We start from the raw sequence: 21,707 nt of genomic DNA, 5'->3' as shown, positions 1-21,707 counted from the left end.
TTTAATTTATTAACTTGTATTTATTTGTATTTTCTTAATATAAATCTATGAGTTGTTTTATTCTCTCCCCGGAAACTTGCTTGAAAATACAGTGAAATCAGTACAATTGTGAGATATTACAATTTAAAATAGCACTTTTGTATTTTTTTCTGTAATTGATTGACTATAATAGACTAATTTTAGAATCTTTAGAATTATTTGATGAACAAAGTTCAAAACAGCATTGTTTAGCTCATTTCAAAAACAAACACTGCTGCACTGTAAAACCCAGTAAGTTAGAGGAACTCAAACCGTTTGAGGAAATCGATTGCAACAAACCATTTAAGTAAAAAAAAAACTAATCCTAATGAGTACCTTGAAGTTAATTCACTTGAGTAAACAAAGCAATATGAGCACTGTAAAAGCCAATAAATGAAGAGAACTCAAACCAATTACATTCTGTAAAACCCAATAAGTTAAGGCAACTCAAACCGTTTGAGGAAACCGATTGCTACAAACCATTTGAGTTTAAAATCTAATATATATGAGTACTATGAACTTACTCAAACGGAAGTAATGATATAATTAATAGTGTTGATTGAGCATTAATGATGTACGCCTGCTGTTAACAAGCACAATCACTTAAGAGAAACACAAAACAACTGTTGTATATTATTAATGCTCAATCAACACATACTAAACCACTTATTGAACTCATTGCCTTCAACACAGCTCAAAACTCTTTTCAAATGAGTAGTATTAACTTTCAGTAAATTTTGAGTTAACTACACTCATTTCATTTTTTAAAGTTGACTGTTGGGTTTTAACTCATGTTATGAACCAATTTCCAAAAATATTGTTATTGCAATGACACAGTTTTTTTTTAATAATACATAGTTCAATTAATGCTCAATTTCTTTCAAAACAAATATTACTGTTTTATATTCGAATTTCTAGGAAAAGTTATAGTTATTTAAATTGTTTTGAAAAATAGAAAGTTGAAAAGAACAACATTACTTGAAATTGAAATGATTGGTAACACTATAATAGATTTCTTTCAAAAACATTTTGCAAAATAAATCTATGATTATATTATATTATATTATATTATATTATATTATTCATTTTCTTTTTATATTATATTATATTATATTATATTATATTATATTATATTATATTATATTATATTATATTATATTATATTATATTATATTATATTATATTATATATTTTTTGGCTTAGTCCCTTTATTAATCCGGGGTTCTGCCACAGCAGAATGAACTGCCAACTTTTCCAGCATGTTTTTACGCTGGGATGCCCTTCCAGCCACAAACCTTCTCTGGGTAATATCCACACTCACTCACTCATTCACACTCATACACTACGGACAATTTAGCCTACCCAATTCACCCGCTGCACATGTCACCACATGACTGCTACGAGTGTGATATTGCATTTATACAACAGTTTGACGGCATAATTGTATATATAAAAACAAAATCAAACACAGGGAGTCTCAAAAACCCTTTTGTATGAGGAACTTCTTTCTTCCGGATTCAAATCATAAGCTGACAGTTAAACAGCTTAGCAATCATCTTTTAAAGATTCTAACGCCCCTTTAGATCTGAAGTGTCTGCTTGTTTCTGGCTGTATGTGGGCAGAGTAATAAACAAAGGCTAAAGAGGCTGTACGGGTGCTGATATTACTTAAATAGATCCTGGCTCTTAGCCAATCAGATTCGAGAACCGGAAAGAACTGTTGTATAAATTATATTATATTATATTATATTATATTATATTATATTATATTATATTATATTATATTATATTATATTATATTATATTATATTATATTATATTCATTTTCTTTTCGGCTTAGTCCCCCTATCAACCTGGGGTCGCACAGTGGAATGAACCGCCAACCTATCCTGCATAAGGTGTACGCAGCGGATGCCTTTCCAGCTGCAACCCTTCACTGGGAAACATCCATACACACCCATACACAACGGACAATTTAGCCCACTCAATTCCCCTATACTGCATGTCTTTGGACTGGATGAACATGAGGAGAACATGCAAACTCCAAACAGAAATGCCAATTGACCCAGCTGATGCTCGAACCAGTGACCATCTTGCTGTGAGGTGAACATGTTCCAGTTTCCCTCACAGTCCAAAGACATGTGCTATAGGTGAATTGAATAAACTAAATTGGCCGTAGTGTATGTGTGTGAATGTCAGAGTGTATGTGTGTGAATGTCAGTGTGTATGGTTGTTTCTCAGTACTGGGAATTATATATTACATTATATTATATTATATTATATTATATTATATTATATTATATTATATTATATTATATTATATTATATTATATTATATTATATTATATTAATACAAATTTTGCAACACTATCACTTAATAAATCAATTTATTGAATAAATCAATTAATCATAATTTGAGATTCGAATGGGAAAATATTATTATCAGAAATATGTGTCTTTGTGTGTGCATGTTGGTTTCTTCTAAATACACACTGACGAAGATATTCCTCCTATCCATGTTCCGTATTGTTAGCAATCATGCAGTCTGTAATTATATTATATTGGTGTTCCAAACATGAAGTCATTTCTCCTGCATTTTAGCCATGTGTTTGCTCTGGCAAGTTCTCTGTTGAGCAGAATTCACTTGCCATGTCAAAGTGGTTGAGGTTGGAATCTCTCTCTATTTCTTTCTGCCTGTATAACAAGTGATGGAAAGCAAACATGTTCAGTTGCATTTATAAGAACTGCGGTCTGCGGTTATTTTAATAGTCGCTTCACTTTGTCCTCCGTGTGATCCTGACTTTCTCCAACAGCACAGCCTTCACCTCGACTAAAGCTGCGTAATGTTTAAAGGCTCTGAGGTAAGACTGCAATCCTTTCCCTTTACCAAGCAAATAGCTGAGCCATGAAGCATCCACTTCTTTACTGGCAATCTGGGCCCTAGCGTGACCACAGGGGGCCGAGGTTAGGCAGCATTTGCGTTTAGACAGGACCATCTGTGTCAGAGTTGTGTGTGTTTTTTTTCTCTGTGTGTGTCAGTAAATGCACATTTTGGATCTTGAAGTAGTCATTGCTCCCAGGTTAAACCTGTTGCCGTCAGTCGCTCGGGGCAGGTTGGGGGGCAAAGAGGGTGTTTTTGTGTTTTCATTTGATCCATCTTCATGACACCACAGAGAATAAGAAGGATGAAAGAGAGTCCTGTAACAGAGCGCCGGCTCAGGCCAGACTCGGGTCACGGAGCTGTGGGAGAACAGAGGAGATTCAGACCCTGCTGCTGTACACTTCATTTACTGCTTCCGCCAAACTGTGAGACACACGCTCACACACAACCAAAACACACATTCGCATGTTCACACACACACACACACATATATGGTGCTGAACTTTAGTTTGAACTGAGATGATCGAGCACAATGATTGACAGGAAATGTGATCATATATTTTCTATAGAGTGCTTGCAAAAACTGCCTTAATTGTGTCAAAGGTTTTCCAGATGCAATTAGATTGTAGTCATAACTTTATCTTATTTGTAATTTTTTACTTATATGTAATGCTTTATAATTTTTTAAACAAAAAAACAACTAATCTGATGCTGTAATTTTTTCTTTTATTTTTTATTACTGATGACGCTTGATGTGACTAAACTTCATAGCACGTGTGGACAAATTGTGTTGCAGGAAAAGCTAAATCATGCTGCTCTCTAGTGGTAGAATGAGAGCAGTTTAATGCTTTGAAGAACTGAAGTTGGCCCATCGTAACCTTTGATTTGGCCCACCATCCCATCAGAGATGAGAGTGAGAATGATGGAGAGGACTGGGGTGAATGCCTTTAACTCAGAAATCGTCACTTCTAATTTGACATAGCATTTTTTTGGTTTGTTTGGTTTGTAGCTGAGCTACAAATAAAGCTAACAAATTAAATGTTGTAAATTAATCAGATTGTTTAAAAATGTAAATATGATGATCACTTGATGGATAGAGGACTATACAGAAAACGTTGACGAGCAAATCAAGGCAAAAATTAGTGTCATTCTGTTATGAATCAGATTGTTGCTGTTTTTACTGTAATAAGTTCATTATAAATGTAAAAATATACTGTATTAGTTAATATAAAGCACTGTTTTTTTACTTTTTTTTTTTTACTTATTTTTAAATTGTATTAAATAAATTAGGAAATCACTCATGACGACTTTATTTACCTTCAGACCACTAGTTTGGTTTTTGGCCCTTCATAAGAAAAAGTTTGGGCACCCCTGGTCTTGACTTATTCGTTTTCATATCCTGTAATCACCCATTATATTCTAGAACGCCAAAAGCAAACAGTTGCTTTTTAAAATAAGAAATTATTCAAACTTCATATTTTACAAAGGTTTGCATGCCTGCCAGGAAAAGAAAAAAATCTTACAATTCTAACTAACAATATCTTACTATTTACAACTCAGAGAGGGGAAAAACAGAACAGTGACATTAACCTCTGCCCTGCCAACTTTTGATATGACAAATTCAACTCAGCGGTGTAAGAAAATGTCTTACATTGACATTTTAGTAGTTTGAAAAAATAATATTGTATAATAGATAATATAAAGGCGATGCAGTGGCGCAGTAGGTAGTGCTGTCGCCTCAAGCAAGAAGGTCGCTGGGTCGCTGGTTTGAGCCTTGGGGTGGGTCAGTTGGCGTTTCTGTGTGGAGTTTGCATGTTCTCCCTGCGTTCGCGTGGGTTCCGGTTTCCCTCACAGTCCAAAGACATGCGGTACAGGTGAATTGGGTAGACTAAATTGTCTGTAGTGTATGAGTGTGTGTGTGAATGTGTGTGTGTGGATGTTTCCCAGAGATGGGTTGCAGCTAGAAGGGCATACGCTGAATAAAAAAGTTGGCGGTTCATTCCGCTGTGGCGACCCTGGATTAATAAAGGGACTAAGCCGAAAAGAAAATGAATGAATGAATGAAATAATATAAATAGAAATAAGTTTGTAAAATAACGAAAACGTACTGGCAGTTCATTTTTTGTACCTTAATTTACAACAACAATACAGACAATATACCACATCAAACATTTATTTAAAATATCAGTAAATGTAACTATAAAACTTTTTAACATCCCCGTAATGCACTTCAAAATCACAAATAAATGCAGGAAAAAAGATGAATCACAAAATATGGAAAAATGCTCATTTATTTATTTTTTTTTAAATGCATTCATTCATTCATTCATTTTCTTTTCGGCTTTGTCCCTTTATTAATCTGGGGTCACCACAGTGGAATAAACCGCCTTTTTTAAATTGCAAGAAAGAAAAATCATAACTAAGATTAAAAAAAGACCATTTTTTGGGGTAAATAACTGATTGCTTTTGCTGCGATTTTATACACGCTTATAAAGTGTGTACACTTTATGCTGCACTATGGAAACTTCTGTTACAAAATCAAAATACTTTTATATGCAAACATACCTGACAAATTCACATTTTTCACACTCAGGTTCACACTTTAAACATGAAATCTGTGTAGATGTTGAACAATTTTTTAAGTAGGAAATGGACATTCTGTTTTGATATTTGAACTCCTGCAGCATTCATTTACATGCTGTATGTGGTTGTTTTGATGTGACATCAGATGTGATATTTTAAATAGTAATCTACAATTTTTGATCTGTTGTGTAATAAACCCAGGAATTTCAAGCATAGCTGCTTTCACATAGGGAAGTTGTTGTTTTTGAATGATGCAACAGTTTCACAACATTTATTTAATTTCATTTATTTATTATTATTATTATTTAATTTTTTTGCTGTAAGGTTTTTTATGGACACTTTTATACATGGATCTATTAATGTTGATTCCGCCTTCAATTAGAGTTACATGGAGTGTGGATTGACATAAATTCCAGCAAATTAGTGGTAATGAATTAAAAGTATTACAAATTTTTTGAAGTATGCATGAAGTGGACGTCTCGATCCCATGTGGCCCCTTAAGCTGTTTTGTGAATGGCAGTGAATCAGCAAAGGGCAAATGACACTGAAAACAGGACAAATGTACTGCACACAAATTGTGTTTATTTTATGCGCTTTCAAACAAAGAACACACTTTTTCTTGGCATTTACAAGTCTTTTGCAGGTCATTCTCGGACTTGCTTGCAGATTTTTTACCTTTTTCTTGATTTACACCATAACTATTATTTGACAAGAATAGAATAAATGTGGATTCTGTGGATTCAACTAGTATTTCTAACAACATAATGATTATTAAAACCATCTTTCAGAAAATTATTTCAGTAAAACTCTGTTTTGTAATACTCAACCATTATGAAAATTAACCATTGCTTTACTACATCTGAAGGTATTGCTACACTGACCATAGTTTTCATTAGAAAAATAAGTAAATAAAAATGTATGTATGTATACACACACACACACACATATATATATATATATATATATATACAGGGTTCTTACACCTTTTTCAACTTTAAATTCCAGCATTTTTCAAGCACTTTCAAGGTGCGTTTTTATACTTTTCAAGCACCTAACCACCACGGTAAATTACGTTTATATGTGCTGTATGTACTTTTTAGGTTTAAGTCCATTGTGCTATTTTAAAAAAACACAATATGACATTTTAACTTAAATTCTTGAATACTTTGGATTTATTGGGATAGTTCACCCAAAAAAGTTTTTGGATGAAGTATCTTTTTAAGTTTTGGCCTCTTTCTTACAGTCAGATCGTGTTTAGGTGTAGTACCAAACTTTCATGACCAGTCGTTCATTTCATGTGCCTTGCTATTCAAAATTCATGTAACAAATTAAAGCATTATGGGTCCGAGCCATTCACTATGAAGGGATGGAGTTTGCAGTTAACAGCGTTTGCCACACAATTTAATCACAAGATGTTCTATTTAATCCTTCAGTCACGATGTTGTCAGTGGTGCACCTGCAGCGCATTCACCATCGCAAAAGGGCTTGCATTCACTAAGATTAAGCTAATATTGCAGCTCATGAAAAGACCCTTACTGCTATTAAGATGAAGTAAGCAAATAAGTTACAAGTCAATTGTTTTTCTGCATTTGTGAGAGTGCATAAAATTGTTGCCGTGTGACCAGTTTTTATTGCAAAATGTTCACTGCTTGTGCGTATTTAGGAGACCATTACGCAGAATGAATATTTACACCTAAAAATATATTTTGAGCTTTTATAGATAAGATTTCTGACACATATGCAACTAAAACTATTGCAATTTTGACCCTTGCAATTTCAAATTCAAGCAGGTTCAAGCACTTTGTCCAAAATTCAAGCACTTTCTTAACCTTGAAAACACTGTATTAAAAATCAAGCATTTATCAGGATTTCCAGCACCTGTACAAACCCTGTATATATATATCATGCTTATAGTATCCAAAGAATTGTGATTATAAAAATGTTAATCAGTTTGACAAAAAAGAACAACAAAAAACAAACATGGCTTATGCACTTTTACTACAATAAAATCATGGGTATTTTTTATCCTCATTAAATTCAATTTGCTGTGTGACCTGACATTACTGCCCTTGCATTCCAATAGGATTTGTTTGCCAGCTGCATTAAAACATAAAGAAAAGTGAATCTGGCTAAAATGTATATCTTAGCATAATTAGCATACCCTTTTGAAGCATATGTTAAGAGCCTTGTCCATGTGCCGCCTATGTAGTAAGCTTATTTTGCAGCAGACTAATGGTGTTTCAGCATTGTTTTCGGTAAGCATCTCTTAACCTTACTTTTCTCCAGGGGCTGTCTCTGAGTTTGTTGAGAAGAGCTCCTGCATGCGTGGCATATTCATGGAATACCTTCCTGTGGATCCTGTCCTGTCCCAAACATCCAACGGCAGGACTTCCTGCTGCGCAACTCGGGGCTTTGAAAACGAGGTCCAAACTGCTCTCCGGAGAGTTCTCAGGATCAGGCCTCCACATGCTCAACAAGCCAAAAGCGAACAGCTATGGAAAACACCTCCTATAACAGTAGGCAAGCTCCGATTCAATCAACATGCAGTCACACTCATACGCAAGCACGTGAACAAACACCCTAAACTTAGGTGTCTGTACTATTTTTATGCTCTTTTGTGTTGGTTCAAATGCACGCACACATTTTTCTACATGGCATATTTTTTCCAGACACACCTGTTTTCCCAGCAGTTTGTTTTCAGACCTTAAGAGTCTTTATGGGTAAATTGGCTAATTCAATTTTAAATAGTGTCTCTTTGAAAAGCAGATCACTCACAATTTTTTTTTGTTTTTGTGATGGGAGTCAAAGGGGAGCATCTGCAAGTTTCTGATAATTGCTTTAGTCAGCTAAGTATGGATTCCAGAGGTTCTGCTTAGCATTTGATATATTATCTGTCCATCACAGTCAAAGTCAGACTTTCTAGTTGAACAGTTACTCAGTGAGGCAAAAGAATAATGTTTGGTTTGAACTGTGATTGCTGCTTCATACATACGTAGACTGCTATAACCTTTAGCAGTAGTCTTTTTTTATTCTTTAGCCTCCTTGTTAGAGCAACTGACTCCCATACAAATGTAACTCATCGGTCCTACTGCACCCACCCCGGTCTGAGCTGGATCCGGCGATTCTTTACATGGGAGTTGGTTGCTCTAACAAGGAGGCTAAAGACCATGGCTGTAACGTCCGTCGCTAGAGCAACTTTAGAGGTCAGAGCACTTCGCTTACTGGCCTCCATTACAATCACACCCCTAAACCTCACTTCGATGCCGGACAAGCCCCCACATGTAATCCACCTGTCCAACTGCACTCAACACAGTCTGAACTGGGATCGAACCGGGGATTCTTTGTATGGAAGTCAGTTACTCTTACAAGGAGTCTAAAGACTATGGTCTCTAGCGTCTGTTGCTAGAGCAACTTTAGAGGTCAGAGGAGTGAGGTTTCACAAGTTTCAGCAAAAGGGCACCACGGTGGCTCTGTGATTAGCACTGTCGCCTCACAGCAAGAAGGTCGTTGATTCGAGTCTCTGTATTTCTGTGTGAAGTTTGCATATTCTCACTGTGTTTGCATGGGTTTCCTCTGGGTGCTCCGGTTTCCTCCACAGTCCGATAACGGAATTGGATGAAGTAAATTGGTCACACTTTACAATAAGGTTCATTAGTTAATGTTAATTAATGCATTTACTAACATGAACAAACAACGAACAATACATCTACTACTGTATTTGTTGATGTTAATGTTAGTTAATGAAAATACAGTTGTTCATTGTTAGTTCATGTTAACTCATGGTGCATTAACTAATGTTAACAAGCATGGACTTGGATGTTAACAATGCATTCGTAAATGTTCAATTATGATTAATAAATGCTGTACATGTGTTGTTCATGATTAGTTCATGTTAGTAAATGCATTAACTACTGAACCTTATTGTAAAGTGTTACCAGTAAATTGGCCTTATTGTATGAGTGTTTCCATGTACTGATAAATGAGGGACTAAGCTAAAGGAAAGTTAATGAATGAATGAAGTTTGAGCATTATTGTGATGAGCTAAATATCATGTCTTTTTTGTTAATGCAGATTGAATTGTAGAATAACATGAGCTGGTCTGCTGATTATCCACATGATGGGCTCTATTTTGACGGTCCATGCGAAGAGCGCAAAACGCAGGGCGCAAACGCTTTCAGGGCGTGTCAGGACACGTTTTTGTTAATTTAAGGACGGGAAATCTGCCTTGCGCCAAGGCGCATGGTCTAAAAGGGTTGAGTTTATTTTCTTAATGGGTTATAGGTGTGTTTTGGGAATAAACCAATTAGAGTCTCATCTCCCATTCCCTTTAAGAGCCAGCTGCGTCGCGCCAAGAGCGCATTCGCTATTTACAGGATGCAAAGTAAGTCTAAGTGGAAAAAATTAGCATTTCACAAGCAAACAGTTAACAGTTGACAGTTTTTTAACAGAAAACTGTAAAACAGAGCATCTACTGCGTGAGAATGAGATATAAATGATCTACTTATTTCGATCTTGAATAGGGAAACCTTTACGCACAGACATCAATTAGCCTATAAATAAATAATTTTGTTTGTTAAGCGCAAGGATTTGTTTCAAAACTATTTCTAAATTCAGTTCTAAGTTCTAGCAAACGAATAAATGAACAATAATGACCAAGAGTTGTCAAAATACTCAGTTATTTCCAAATACACCTGACATGCCCCATATGGTCTTAAACCTGACAGGTGGGCAAATCTAAGCTTGTTTTTAATAAAACAAATATAAATATGGATATAATAAATAATACTGCTAATAATAATAACATTATACAAAAGCAAATTGTTATGAATGAACTGAAAAAGCCTCTCGAGATGAAGAAGATATAAAAGCAGTGATTTTTCATATTTATGTAGGCTAGAAAATAATATGTTTTGTAATATTTTAATCCTTTATATTTATATTCTATATCTATTCTTATTATATACTATATATATCCTTAATATTAAAATTAAATTAAAATTAAATTAAATTAAATTATATGTAAAGATATTTGCCTATTGCTCTCTTGTGCGTATTAAGCAGTGCGTAAGCGAGGCGCAACTCTGCGCCGGAGTTTAGACAGGGTTAGTTTTGGTCCAATGAAAAATCTATTATAGTTTCTCAAAATAGCGACGCGCCAGCGGTCCGCCTCAGAACACCTTCCTTTTTAGACCAGAACGCCTATGGGCGCACAAATGAGCCTCAATGCATTTGCTATTTAAACAGCGTAGCGCAACGCCTCAAAACGACTCTTGCGCCAAGCTGAAACTACCAAAAGACTATTGCGCCACATCTTGCGCCCCACTGCGCCGGGTGTATGATAGGGCCCGATGTGTTAACATTAAAGCCATAGAAAGAGATAGATCACCCAAAAATGAAAATCATTCATAATTTACTCATCCTCCACTTGTTCCAGACCTGCTTGAGTTTCTTTCATTTGTTGAACACAAGAGAAGATATATTGAAGAAAACTAGAATTGACTCCCATAGTTTTTTTTATTTTTAACTTTCTTCATAATATCTTGTTTTGTGTTTAACAGAAGAAAGAAATTTATACAAATTTTGAACCACTTAAGTGTGAGTAAATGCTGAGGAAATGTTCATTTTGAGATCCCTTTCATTTTGAGAACTGTCTCTTTAACAACCAATCCTTTGACATCATTTAACATTTTTATCAGAGCGCATAGTGCTAATGAAGCTGTAGAAACAAGCGTCTCTGGCTGCTGATGTGACTCACTCCTCAATCAAAAGGAAAAGCAAGGGAGGAAAGACATTCCAGATGTCAGCAGTGAACTCTGCGCAGCTCCGGTCTGTGGCCACAAGAGCTTTGTGTACCTGTCCTGCTAAATCCATTATGAGTCTCCTGTATGGGGATCTGCGCGGCCAGAGAATTCTCGGAAGCCTTTCAATCAGGCGCATGCTATGTTGTATTGCTCTGCTGCTTTGTGCCAGGCTTCTCCGGAACCTTCAGTATGCGACATTTGTGGTGGGAATTCCAGTAGCTAAGGTGTGGGAATCTCTGAAAAGCGGGAAGCAGGATGACTCTTATATATTTCTAGACAGTAAATACTTTGCTTTTAGACCTTCCAAAAAAAAAAGTTTGATTTCTTCATTCGACTAGTAAATACAATAGATTCTAGGTGTAAGCTAGACTGAAAAGCCAGATGTAGTAGTGTAGGGAATAACAAATAGCAGGAGGTTTGGCTGCATACGCTTCATGTAGGTCTCTCTGGAACGCTCTCTGAAAGCCGCAGCAGGCGAACATGTTGCGTGTAGAGTTTCATGTGTAATGTTTCAGGAAAAGGCCTTTTTTTATGAGACCTGAGATCTCGCAGAATACAGGCTATATGACCAGCAGTGGTAGTTGTAAATATCCAGATCTATTTAAACCAAATCTTCAAGGCCTTTCACCTTGAATATGTGTATTTAGTGGTAACTGGGAGGCTGAGCGTGCGTTGTGTCTTGTAATGGAGCAGGTAATCTTTGGAAATCTGAGAATACTAAATCTCTAGCGAAAAGCAATATATTTCAGCGTTCGTTCAACTTTCAGGGCTACTTTGGAAGGCCAAAGCATGCCTCAAGTGCAACAACTCCTAAGTGGTTTCCTCAGTTAAACCATTATGTTGTATATCATTTGGAGAAAACGAAAAATATCAACAGGCACATGTGAAAATATGGGTTTCCTGTAAGCGGTATTGATATTTGGTGCATAGCAAACATGCTCTTTGTCTTTGTGTATTTTATTAGATGTCCTGCTTTTTATGTGCCAAACAAAATGCACTCTGCAGACTATCATGAGAGCTTAAGAGTGTCATGTTTCATTGTCTGAACACTGTTGAACGACTGCCACTTGCTTTAAAAGAAGAACAAATCTACAAAGCTTTATAGAGGGGAAATAAATGATCACAGACATCGCTCTTGTAAACACAGCAAGCTGCAAGACATTTGTTTTTTTATTTTGTGTGTTTGTGTGAGGAAACGTTTTATGACCGGATCATAGAAGGGATCAGATGTGTCTGTTGGTAACATGACAACTTTGAATTTAAGGTTTTCAACTTTTTATTTTTTGATTGGTTTATGTTGATTTCTGTTTCTGGTCAGTGGTTGATAACCTGCTTTACCAAGTTAACCAAGTCCGTGAAAGCTTCTCTTATCAGTTGTTTGATAATGGCGTCCTCTTGTGGTTAAATGTGGTAATGCAAAAAAGGAAATTTTCTATTCTCGATTTTTGTTTCTAATGTGTAAATATTTCAGGCCGTAACGAGGGAGTGTGGGTGATTCAGGTGGTTCAAAATACCCAGTCCTCCTTGACAAAAGTCCATAATTTGTCGTATACGTGAGCTTATTTGTCCTATTTTGACTGCTATGCCGTAATGAATTGTGAAAATAACCCATGAAAATGGCTTTAAGACAAGTGGAATCCTGTGTTGGCTCTCAGTAAAGAATTTGAGACACCAAATTTGGGCATCCCAAATTCTGACTAAGAAAAGTAAGTTTTTCTAGTTATGTAATAAATTTGTATTTTTAAAATGAGTATTGTATTTTCTTTGTATATATTATTGTATAATTTTTTTTATTCTAAATCTTTAGGAAATGTTTTTGGTACATCAAAAAGTGTGGTTAGGATGACCCTCCGACAAGCTAATCCGGTAAAAAAAAGTGCTTAAAATGAAGTATTTAAACCTCACAATTAAAAAGTTAAATTAAAAAAGTTAATAAAAAAATTAAATTAAATTAGGCCAATAACTGCAACAATTCCACTTAAAAAAAAAAATAAATATATATATATATATATATATATATATATATATATATATATATATATATATATAGTATCGCCCTTTTCACCAGGCTGGCGACAGGCATATTTTGTGTATTAGAATTGTTTATATATTATCATATTCTATTATATTATGTATGCAACTCTCTGGTAACTTGATTCTGATTGGTCAGTTTAGTCAATTTATTAATTTTTGTATAAAAAAAAGTTTGGAAGAAACATTTTCCAATTTAAAGAACTTGTGGAATGGAACAGTTCTACACTGTAAAAACAATTATTTCATGATTAATTGACTACTTACAAAAAGTCAAACCACTAGTAAATGAGTAAATGAGTAAAGATGAGTAAATAAGTAAATGAGCTATGCACATAAATTAAAAAATAAAGTCAACTTAAGTTGCAACAGGTTTACTCCTTTTTCAAAAGTAACGTCAACTTGGTGATTTTAAGGCAATGGGTTTACCCACGTATTTAAATAAAGAAACTAATTACTTTTCCTAGTTTGTGTGTGTTAAAGGCTTTTCATTGAACCATCCGTAACAATAAAGTCCATTATATTATATTATATTATATTATATTATATTATATTATATTATATTATATTATATTATATTATATTATATTATATTCATTTTCTTTTTGGCTTAGTCCCTTTAGTAATCTGGGGTCGCCACAGCGGAATGAATCGCCAACTTATCTAGCATATTTTTTACGCAGAGGATGACCTTCCAGCTGCAACCCATTTCTGGGAAACATCCAAACATACTCATACATTACGGGCAATTTAGCCTACCCAATTCACCTGTGCCGCATGTCTTTGGACTGTGGGGGAAACCGGAGCACCCAGAGGAAACCCACGCGAAAGCAGGGAGAACATGCAAACTCCACACAAAAACGCCAACTGACCCAGCCGAGGCTTGAACCAGTGACCTTCTTGCTGTGAGGCGACAGCACTACCTACTCCGCCACTGCGTAGCCTTGTAATATTATATTATATTATTTTATATTATATTATATTATATTATATTATATTATATTATATTATATTATATTATATTATATTATATTATATTAATTTGAATTAAATCAGTCCACTCTTAGTTGTAAGTACTTGTTATAAACCATTTGTGACATGTTACACTTAATGTTCTTTAGGAACATTGTAAATAAACAGATTGAAGTACATGTGGGGTCATTTCTGAGAACGTCACAGTTATAAGTTCCAGATGAGAAGGTGTTGAAATGCATGTTTAATGTGATGTTTAACACATTTATTGATTCTCAGGAGAGCTCAGTCAGCACTCGTTAGCACAAGCAAAGCAAGGACAGATGCTAAGTGGATAATTGGCCAGATTAACCAGATGGATTGTTGTTGTCATTATCAGTGACATACTTTCATTATAGTATGTTGACCCAGGTCACCAGGAACATATGTTCTTATATGTGGACTCTCGCTGTTTTGTTATTTGCATTTGAACAAAAAAAAACAGTGTTTCATACATGATCTGGCTTTAGCATTGGGTAATAGATTATCCTCTATATGTTATAAAGCTTCAGAAACAGCAAGGTGCTGGAACGTACAAGCATGATCGTGCTCACTGTGACTTTTTGTTTTGACTGACCCCACAATCCACCCCACCTTCGTCTAGGGTGACCTAAATTACACCACCCAAGAAATGTTTTCACAAGCACATCTGTCTTCAATTTCACCTAAACCAGCCGCAGCCATCCTGGTCATTATTCACAGACAACGAATGACCCTTGTATTTTTATGTGACTCTATTACATTACATCATTTTCGTTTATAAGGCCCTTAGATATGCCTATTGATAGACACAGAACATTGTGCAACATTCCCAGGTCTATGCTGGATATTTCTGTTTTATATAGTCAAGATTTTGGCAAGGAGAAATTCATTTATTTTAAAAATGCTCTCTTATTTCACTTTTGCAGCGCTGTACTGAATTTCACCACTAGTGGGAACTCTATGACTTTCAATACAACTTGATTTCTTTTTTCTCGTTTTGTCTAGTAGACTTTCATCATATTTGCACAACACACATTAAGCTGTTTTTGGAAATATCTGCTATTTCATGTAAAGATTTTTCAGCAGAGTTGTGACAATTTTAGCATTGCATGTGCACTTTTTGATCACTTTTCAAATCGAAAATATAAAAATGAAATTGACCCTTAAAATGACACCCTAAGAGTGAACATAAATCTATCCTCTGAACATTTTTTATATCATACTGTCAAAGACTGAAGTTATTCTTAAAAGCTGGACCCTTACAAGTGAAGATAAACCCATTTATTCTTTGAATAATTTAGCGTAATGTATTTAAAAAAATTATCAAACCAATCAGCAGAATTATGCCACACTATTTAAAGATTTAACATTGTGTGTGCATATTTGCTCATTTTTCAAATCATAATGTCAACAACTGAAGTTATTCCTGAAAACTAGACTCTTAAGAGTGAAGATGAACTCTTTATATACTTTGAATAAATTGGCATACTGTAATAAAAAACAATCAAACTTATCAGCAGAATTATGCCACACAATGTAAAGATATAACATTTTGTGTGCAGTTTTGCTCATCTTTCAAATAATATTGTCAAAAACTGAAGTTATTCCTAAAAAGAGAGCCCAAAGAGTGAAAATAAACCCATTTATCCTTTGAATTGTTTGCCATACTGTTTAAAAAATAAAACAAACTTATCAGCAGAATTATGCAACACAATGTAAAGATTTAACATTAACAGTGTGTGAATTTTATGGGTTTTTTTTCATTAAAACATGCATATTAAACTCTAAATTGTACTGTAAGAGTGAACAGAAAGCCATATATCCTCTAAGCATAATTTGTATTAAATACATTTTAAAATTGAATCAAACTTATCAGAACAATTTAAAGATTTAACATTGTGTATTTATGTACACTGAAAAAAAAGATTCATTGGATTTACGAGTTTTTTTCAAGGTAAGTGGTTGCAAACAATTAATATGGGCTGAATTTAAACAAACAAATTTAGTTGAACATTACTAAATTTAATTTTATAAACTAAAATTAATTTTATAATTTAATTTATTAAACATTTATTTTTTTATCTTTTTGAAATCATAAGATAGAGCCATATATCCTCTTATCCTCTGAACTGTAATTGCATGCTGTGTATTTGAGCAGAGTGAGTGGGATAAAGGCCCAGCTGTGAGGTTTGGAGTCTGTGCGCGGTCATGTTTGCACACAGGACTCTCCTGAGCATCGTTTCACGCATGTCTGACCACCTTTTCCACCGTGCCAGACTGTCTCAACACCTCAGAGTCTCCTTCCTTCACATGGGACAGCAATTTCAAACATTAGCCACAGCAAACATACATCAGTAAATCAGCTCACAGCTCAGACTGGTGCATGCAGGACCTGTTACTCAAACACCTGAGGGAGAATGTTAAAAATGTTAGTGTGTTTGTTACTGTGTATGCTAGACAGCCAAAAAAGTAGCTCACAACCACATGGATGCAGATAAGTGGATGGAGACACATTCAGTAGATTTGCATTTTCGCCTTCTACTAGTGTATATGGTCGAAGACATCTGCATTAAATTAAATGTGATTTTGATCAAATGATCAAATTAAAACTTTGGGTGAAAGAGCATTTCATGGTCATTCAGCCTTACTGATATAATTATGTTAAAATTGAACAACAAATTTAATAAAAGGAATAGACGAAACTATACAAACCACACAACATACATTAAAAAAAGACAGTTATGCCAATATTAAATCAAATATTTATCTACAAATCAAAAATTTATTTACAATATTTTCTAACTTGTAGTAGTTACAGTGCTCAGCATAATTCAGTACACCCCATTTTGAAAATGAATATTGTATCCATTTCTCAGTGAATATAGGCTGTATTTTGGTGCATTTAAACAAAATAGATTTATTAAATAGATATATTTATTAAAACAATATTTTAGTCACCAAACTTCATTGGAAATTGAAAAATAATACAATTCAATTTAGGCAAAATATTACAGAATTTCACCAATTTATTTTTCTATAACATATAAATTTGGGTGTACTAGTTTTTTGGACCGTTATCGTATGTTATTTTGTTAGATAGATAGTGGACTTATACAGTTGAAGTCAAAATTATTAGCCCCTCTGTTTATTTATTTCCCCAATTTCTGTTTACATTTACATTTACATTTAGTCATTTAGCAGACGCTTTTATCCAAAGCGACTTACAAATGAGATGTTATGTTTAACAGAGAGATTTTTTTCAACACATTTTTAAGCATAATAGTTTTTATAGCTCATTTCTAATAACTGATTTATTTCATCTTTGCCATGATGACAGTAAGTAATATTTTACTAGATATTTTTCAAGAGACTTCTATACAGCTTAAAGTGACATTTAAAGACTTAACTAGGTTAATTAGGTTAACTAGGCAGGTTAGGGTAATTAGGCAAGTTATTGTATAACGATGGTTTGTTCTGTAGACTATCGAAAAAATCTATAGCTTTAAGGGGCTAATAATTTTGTCCTTAAAATGGTGTTTGAAAGTGTAAAACTGCATTTATTCTAGTCGCAATAAAACAAATAAGACTTTGATATTTTTTTTTTAAGAAGAATCCTCATACAATATTTTTTTGCAAGCTGCAGCTTATGGAGACTCTCTTTTTTAAAACTTCACTACAGAGGAGCTGTGTAAAAAGAACTGCAATAATTTCTTAAGAGTTTTACCTTAACCTGCTGCGAACACAAATAAAACTTTCTCACCAGCATTTTTGCTTGAGCATATAACTTTCGACGTTCCCTGTACATATCATTATCATCACTCATATCCTCGGTAATGGCATGCCCTAAATATTTAAAGGGTTACTAACATTTAAAACTTGCTCTGACAGAAGAAAATCTGGAAAAATCATAGTTCTACATGTCATGTAAACACTCTTTATTGAATTATCGTGCACATCATATCTCGGCCCATAATCTCATAAACACAAATAATAAGCAAGTTTTTAATAACATACTATATTTTGTCTGACCTGAAATATATAAAAGTGTAGTTGATTTTGAACTCATTTATTCATTTTCGGCTTAGTTCCTTTATTTATAAGGGGTCGCCACAGCTAAATGAATCGCCAACTTATCCAGCATGTGCCTATATATACACCTATACCACATGTCTTTGAACTGTGGGGGAAACCGCAGCACCCGGAGGAAACCCACACGGACACAGGGAGAACATGCAAACTCCACACAGAAATGTCAACTGACCAAGCTAAGGTTCAAACCAGCGACCTTCTTGCTGTCAGGTGACAGCATGAACCACCAACTTATCCAGCATTTGTTTTATGCAGCAGATGCCCTTTCAGCCGCAACCCATCTCTGGGAACCATCCATACACACTCACTCACAAACACACTCATACACTATGGTCAATATTAGCATACCCAATTCACATGTACCACCAACGCAATCTCACGGCAATTCGTAACTTTTTGATTTAATGGCTAACTCGTATGAATTCGTACAATTTAGTACGATTTGCTCATCACCCAATGACAGTTGGGGTTAGGGGCGAGGTTGGGTGCCATGCCTCCTTTTTAAAATCATACATTTTTGTACGAATTCGTACGAATTAGCCACTAAACTGACAAAACGTAAAATACTTACGTTTCCTCGTGAAATCAGGCTCTTTGGACTTGTGGGGAGAATTGTAGTACTCAGAGGAAACCCATGCGAACACAGGGAGAACATGCAAATTCCACACAAAATTTCGAATGGCCTCTAAATTAGCTCCAATCAGAAAAAGTTCAATCAGAATCGAATCAGAAAGTTGATCCACTTCTTAAAGTTATGTAAACTCTAATGGTTCTTTACACACACACACACATACATACATCTGCACTGGAAACTTTATGTAACATTAGACTGCCAGTTAGTCACATGATACTACCTCCCTGTATACTATGTCACTGTCACTTTATATTAATTATCATGTTTACAAGCTTTTTTTGCACTATATACTGTTCTATATTTATAACTCTGGTTTGCACTCATTGCCATATGCCCTTAATGTAATTGTAGTTTACAATTTTTTATTCTTTATGTGTGTTTTAGATTACATTTTATGTATATTTTTAAATTACATTTCATGGATAATTGTATTTATTGTAAATTATTTCTAAAACTCTACTTTTTGTATTAATATTAAATGTTAGGCACCTAGGTTCTGAGAGTTTCGATTCTCTGCATGTCCTGTACATGTGGTTGAATTGACAATAAAGCTGACTATGACTTTAATATAAAAACAATATCATGTGTGAATTTTTCTCTTTTTCAGTTTTTGTTGCTCAACTTTATTTTCTGATGGAGTTTGATCATTTTTTCTGCTTAAAATGAACATTCACTATTTATAATGGCCTGGCAATTTCCTGAAAGCCTAATGGCTTCCTGATTGTGGTTATTTTGTAGAGGATAATTGCTCGTAATATGTTATAGTGGTACTTATACTGCAAGATTAATAATTTTATTTTAATTGATTTACATTTAAAAGTGACAAATGTAAAGCCTAAAAACACTTTTTTCCTACAAATAATAGTTCATCCAAAAAATAAAATGTACTCACTAACTACTCAACATTCGTATAGTTTCAAACCTTTATGAGTTTCTTTTTTCTGTTGAACACAAAAAGAGTAAAGCGTATAATTTGAAATGTATAATTTGGAGTATATAATAATATAATATAAGTTAAGCAATATTTTGAAGAAAGCTGAAAACCTGTAACCACTGACATCCATAGCTGAAAATACAAACACTGTGGGAGTCAATGGTTACAGGTTTTCAGCTTTCTTCGAAGTATCTTTTGTGTTCAACAGATAAAAGTTATTTTGAGGAAAAGGTCTTTAACAAAATATTTTATATAGACTCAAATGGTACTTTTTTAATAGTTAGACCTGTGTGTGTATGCGTGTGTGTGTGCCAGCATGTGTTTGGAGCCTCTAATGAGTTTCCCAGTTTATCCCAGCGTAGTGTGTATTTAGTAGTAGAGCTCAGCATGAGTTCTCTCTTTTTCTCTCCTCCTCTCTCTCCTCTTTCCCCAAGGGTCAGCCTCCTTTCACTCAAGCGTGTCTAACAAAAAGGAAAACAGAAGAGCCACTGCCCCCATAAGAAAACAGGACATCAACACACTCGATCAACCCAATGACAGCACCCACAAATCCTCATCCCTTCCTATCGCAACTCTCTATATACATCTTTCCTACAAAACCTTTACCAGCAGCTTCATCTTTATTCTTACCAACAAAAAAGAAAAACACCCTCCCATCCATCCTTCGTTGTTTTGACGTGATCCTCTGTTCTCTTTCCTCAGCATCCTTCATTGGGTCATGTAACAATAATACAACAGGCTTCACTTGTGCAACAGTTCCCACATGTCTTCAATACACTAATCATATTTGCGCAGGACATGTTTGTGTTTTCAGAAACATTTTAATCCTCATCAAAGCTGACAGTCGGAGGGGGTGTTAAGGGTGGACGACACCTCAATGGCATCCGCATGGGTAATGTGTGTACGAGCGCATGTTTACATGTTGCTTGTGGGTTGTTACGCGTGTGATAGACAAGACTCCCCTCTGCCTCAACCCACCACACTTTCCACCGCTCCCCCGGAACGTAAACAGTCTGCACCATAGGAATGTTATCCCAAACCCACTAATTTGCCTTGATTACATTAATATTTTTCAACTGAAATTGCCCTTTTCCCCTTCCTATTGCCTGTGTTTTTTTTTTTTTTTCTCTCCTCCTCCTCCTCTTCTCCTGCTTGTTCATTGCGTACTCTATTAGGACTAAATTAGAGGCCATTAGCTGGCAGACGGATGCCCTGCAGTTCCGGTCTGGCTGCGAGCTGGAGCTGGGGGTTTGGTGGGTAAAGATGGGGTTACTCTCAGGAGATCCGCGCCGACTGGAGTCACACTGGGTTAAATAGGGGGGAAAGAGGGAGCGAGGTAAAGATAAAGAAAACGATAACAAGTGAGTCAAGAGAGTAATTGCTGCTTTCAGGCCTGAACAATTTCTTGTACTTCCTCCTGAAGCCGCCATTGTCTTGAGCTGTAGGATAGATGAGGTATCACAATGACAAACCAACATTGTTTGTTAGTTTGTTTGTTGGTTTGTTTGTTTTGGATAATCATAGAGGATATTAGGGTTTAGTATGATTTTGGATTATTTTTTAAATGGTTTTTGAATTCAGTTTGATTTGTAATTTGATGCGGAGTACCCCTGAAGTTAAGTTGTTGGGTTTTACCTGGTTTTACTATTATTGAATCTTTACTTTTTGTGTGTGTGAAAAAGAGTTTTGTTACTTTTTTTCTATTTATTTTCTTGATGGAAATGAAAATTGAAAATTTTCTATT

General features: G+C 34.9%; 1 long non-coding RNA gene across 9 annotated transcripts in view; it reads left to right on the top strand.

The window, feature by feature from the left end:
- The window catches only part of LOC141376814 (uncharacterized), a 291,281-nt gene that overhangs the window by 108,512 nt on the left and 161,062 nt on the right, over positions 1–21,707 (top strand). For 4 of the 9 annotated variants that reach the window (XR_015504210.1, XR_015504214.1, XR_015504211.1 and 1 more), the window contains one exon: positions 7,768–8,001. This is a non-coding gene — a long non-coding RNA (uncharacterized LOC141376814). Of the gene's footprint in view, positions 1–7,767; positions 8,002–15,232; positions 16,093–21,707 lie in introns of those variants that run through there. The other 5 variants (XR_015504215.1, XR_015504212.1, XR_015504216.1 and 2 more) reach the window with 2 other exon arrangements.

Source organism: Danio rerio, chromosome 12 (genome assembly GCF_052040795.2).
Source record: "Danio rerio strain M-AB ecotype USA chromosome 12, GRCz13ab, whole genome shotgun sequence".
Lineage (NCBI taxonomy): Eukaryota > Metazoa > Chordata > Actinopteri > Cypriniformes > Danionidae > Danio > Danio rerio.
This window is presented reverse-complemented; position numbering and strand designations above follow the sequence as displayed.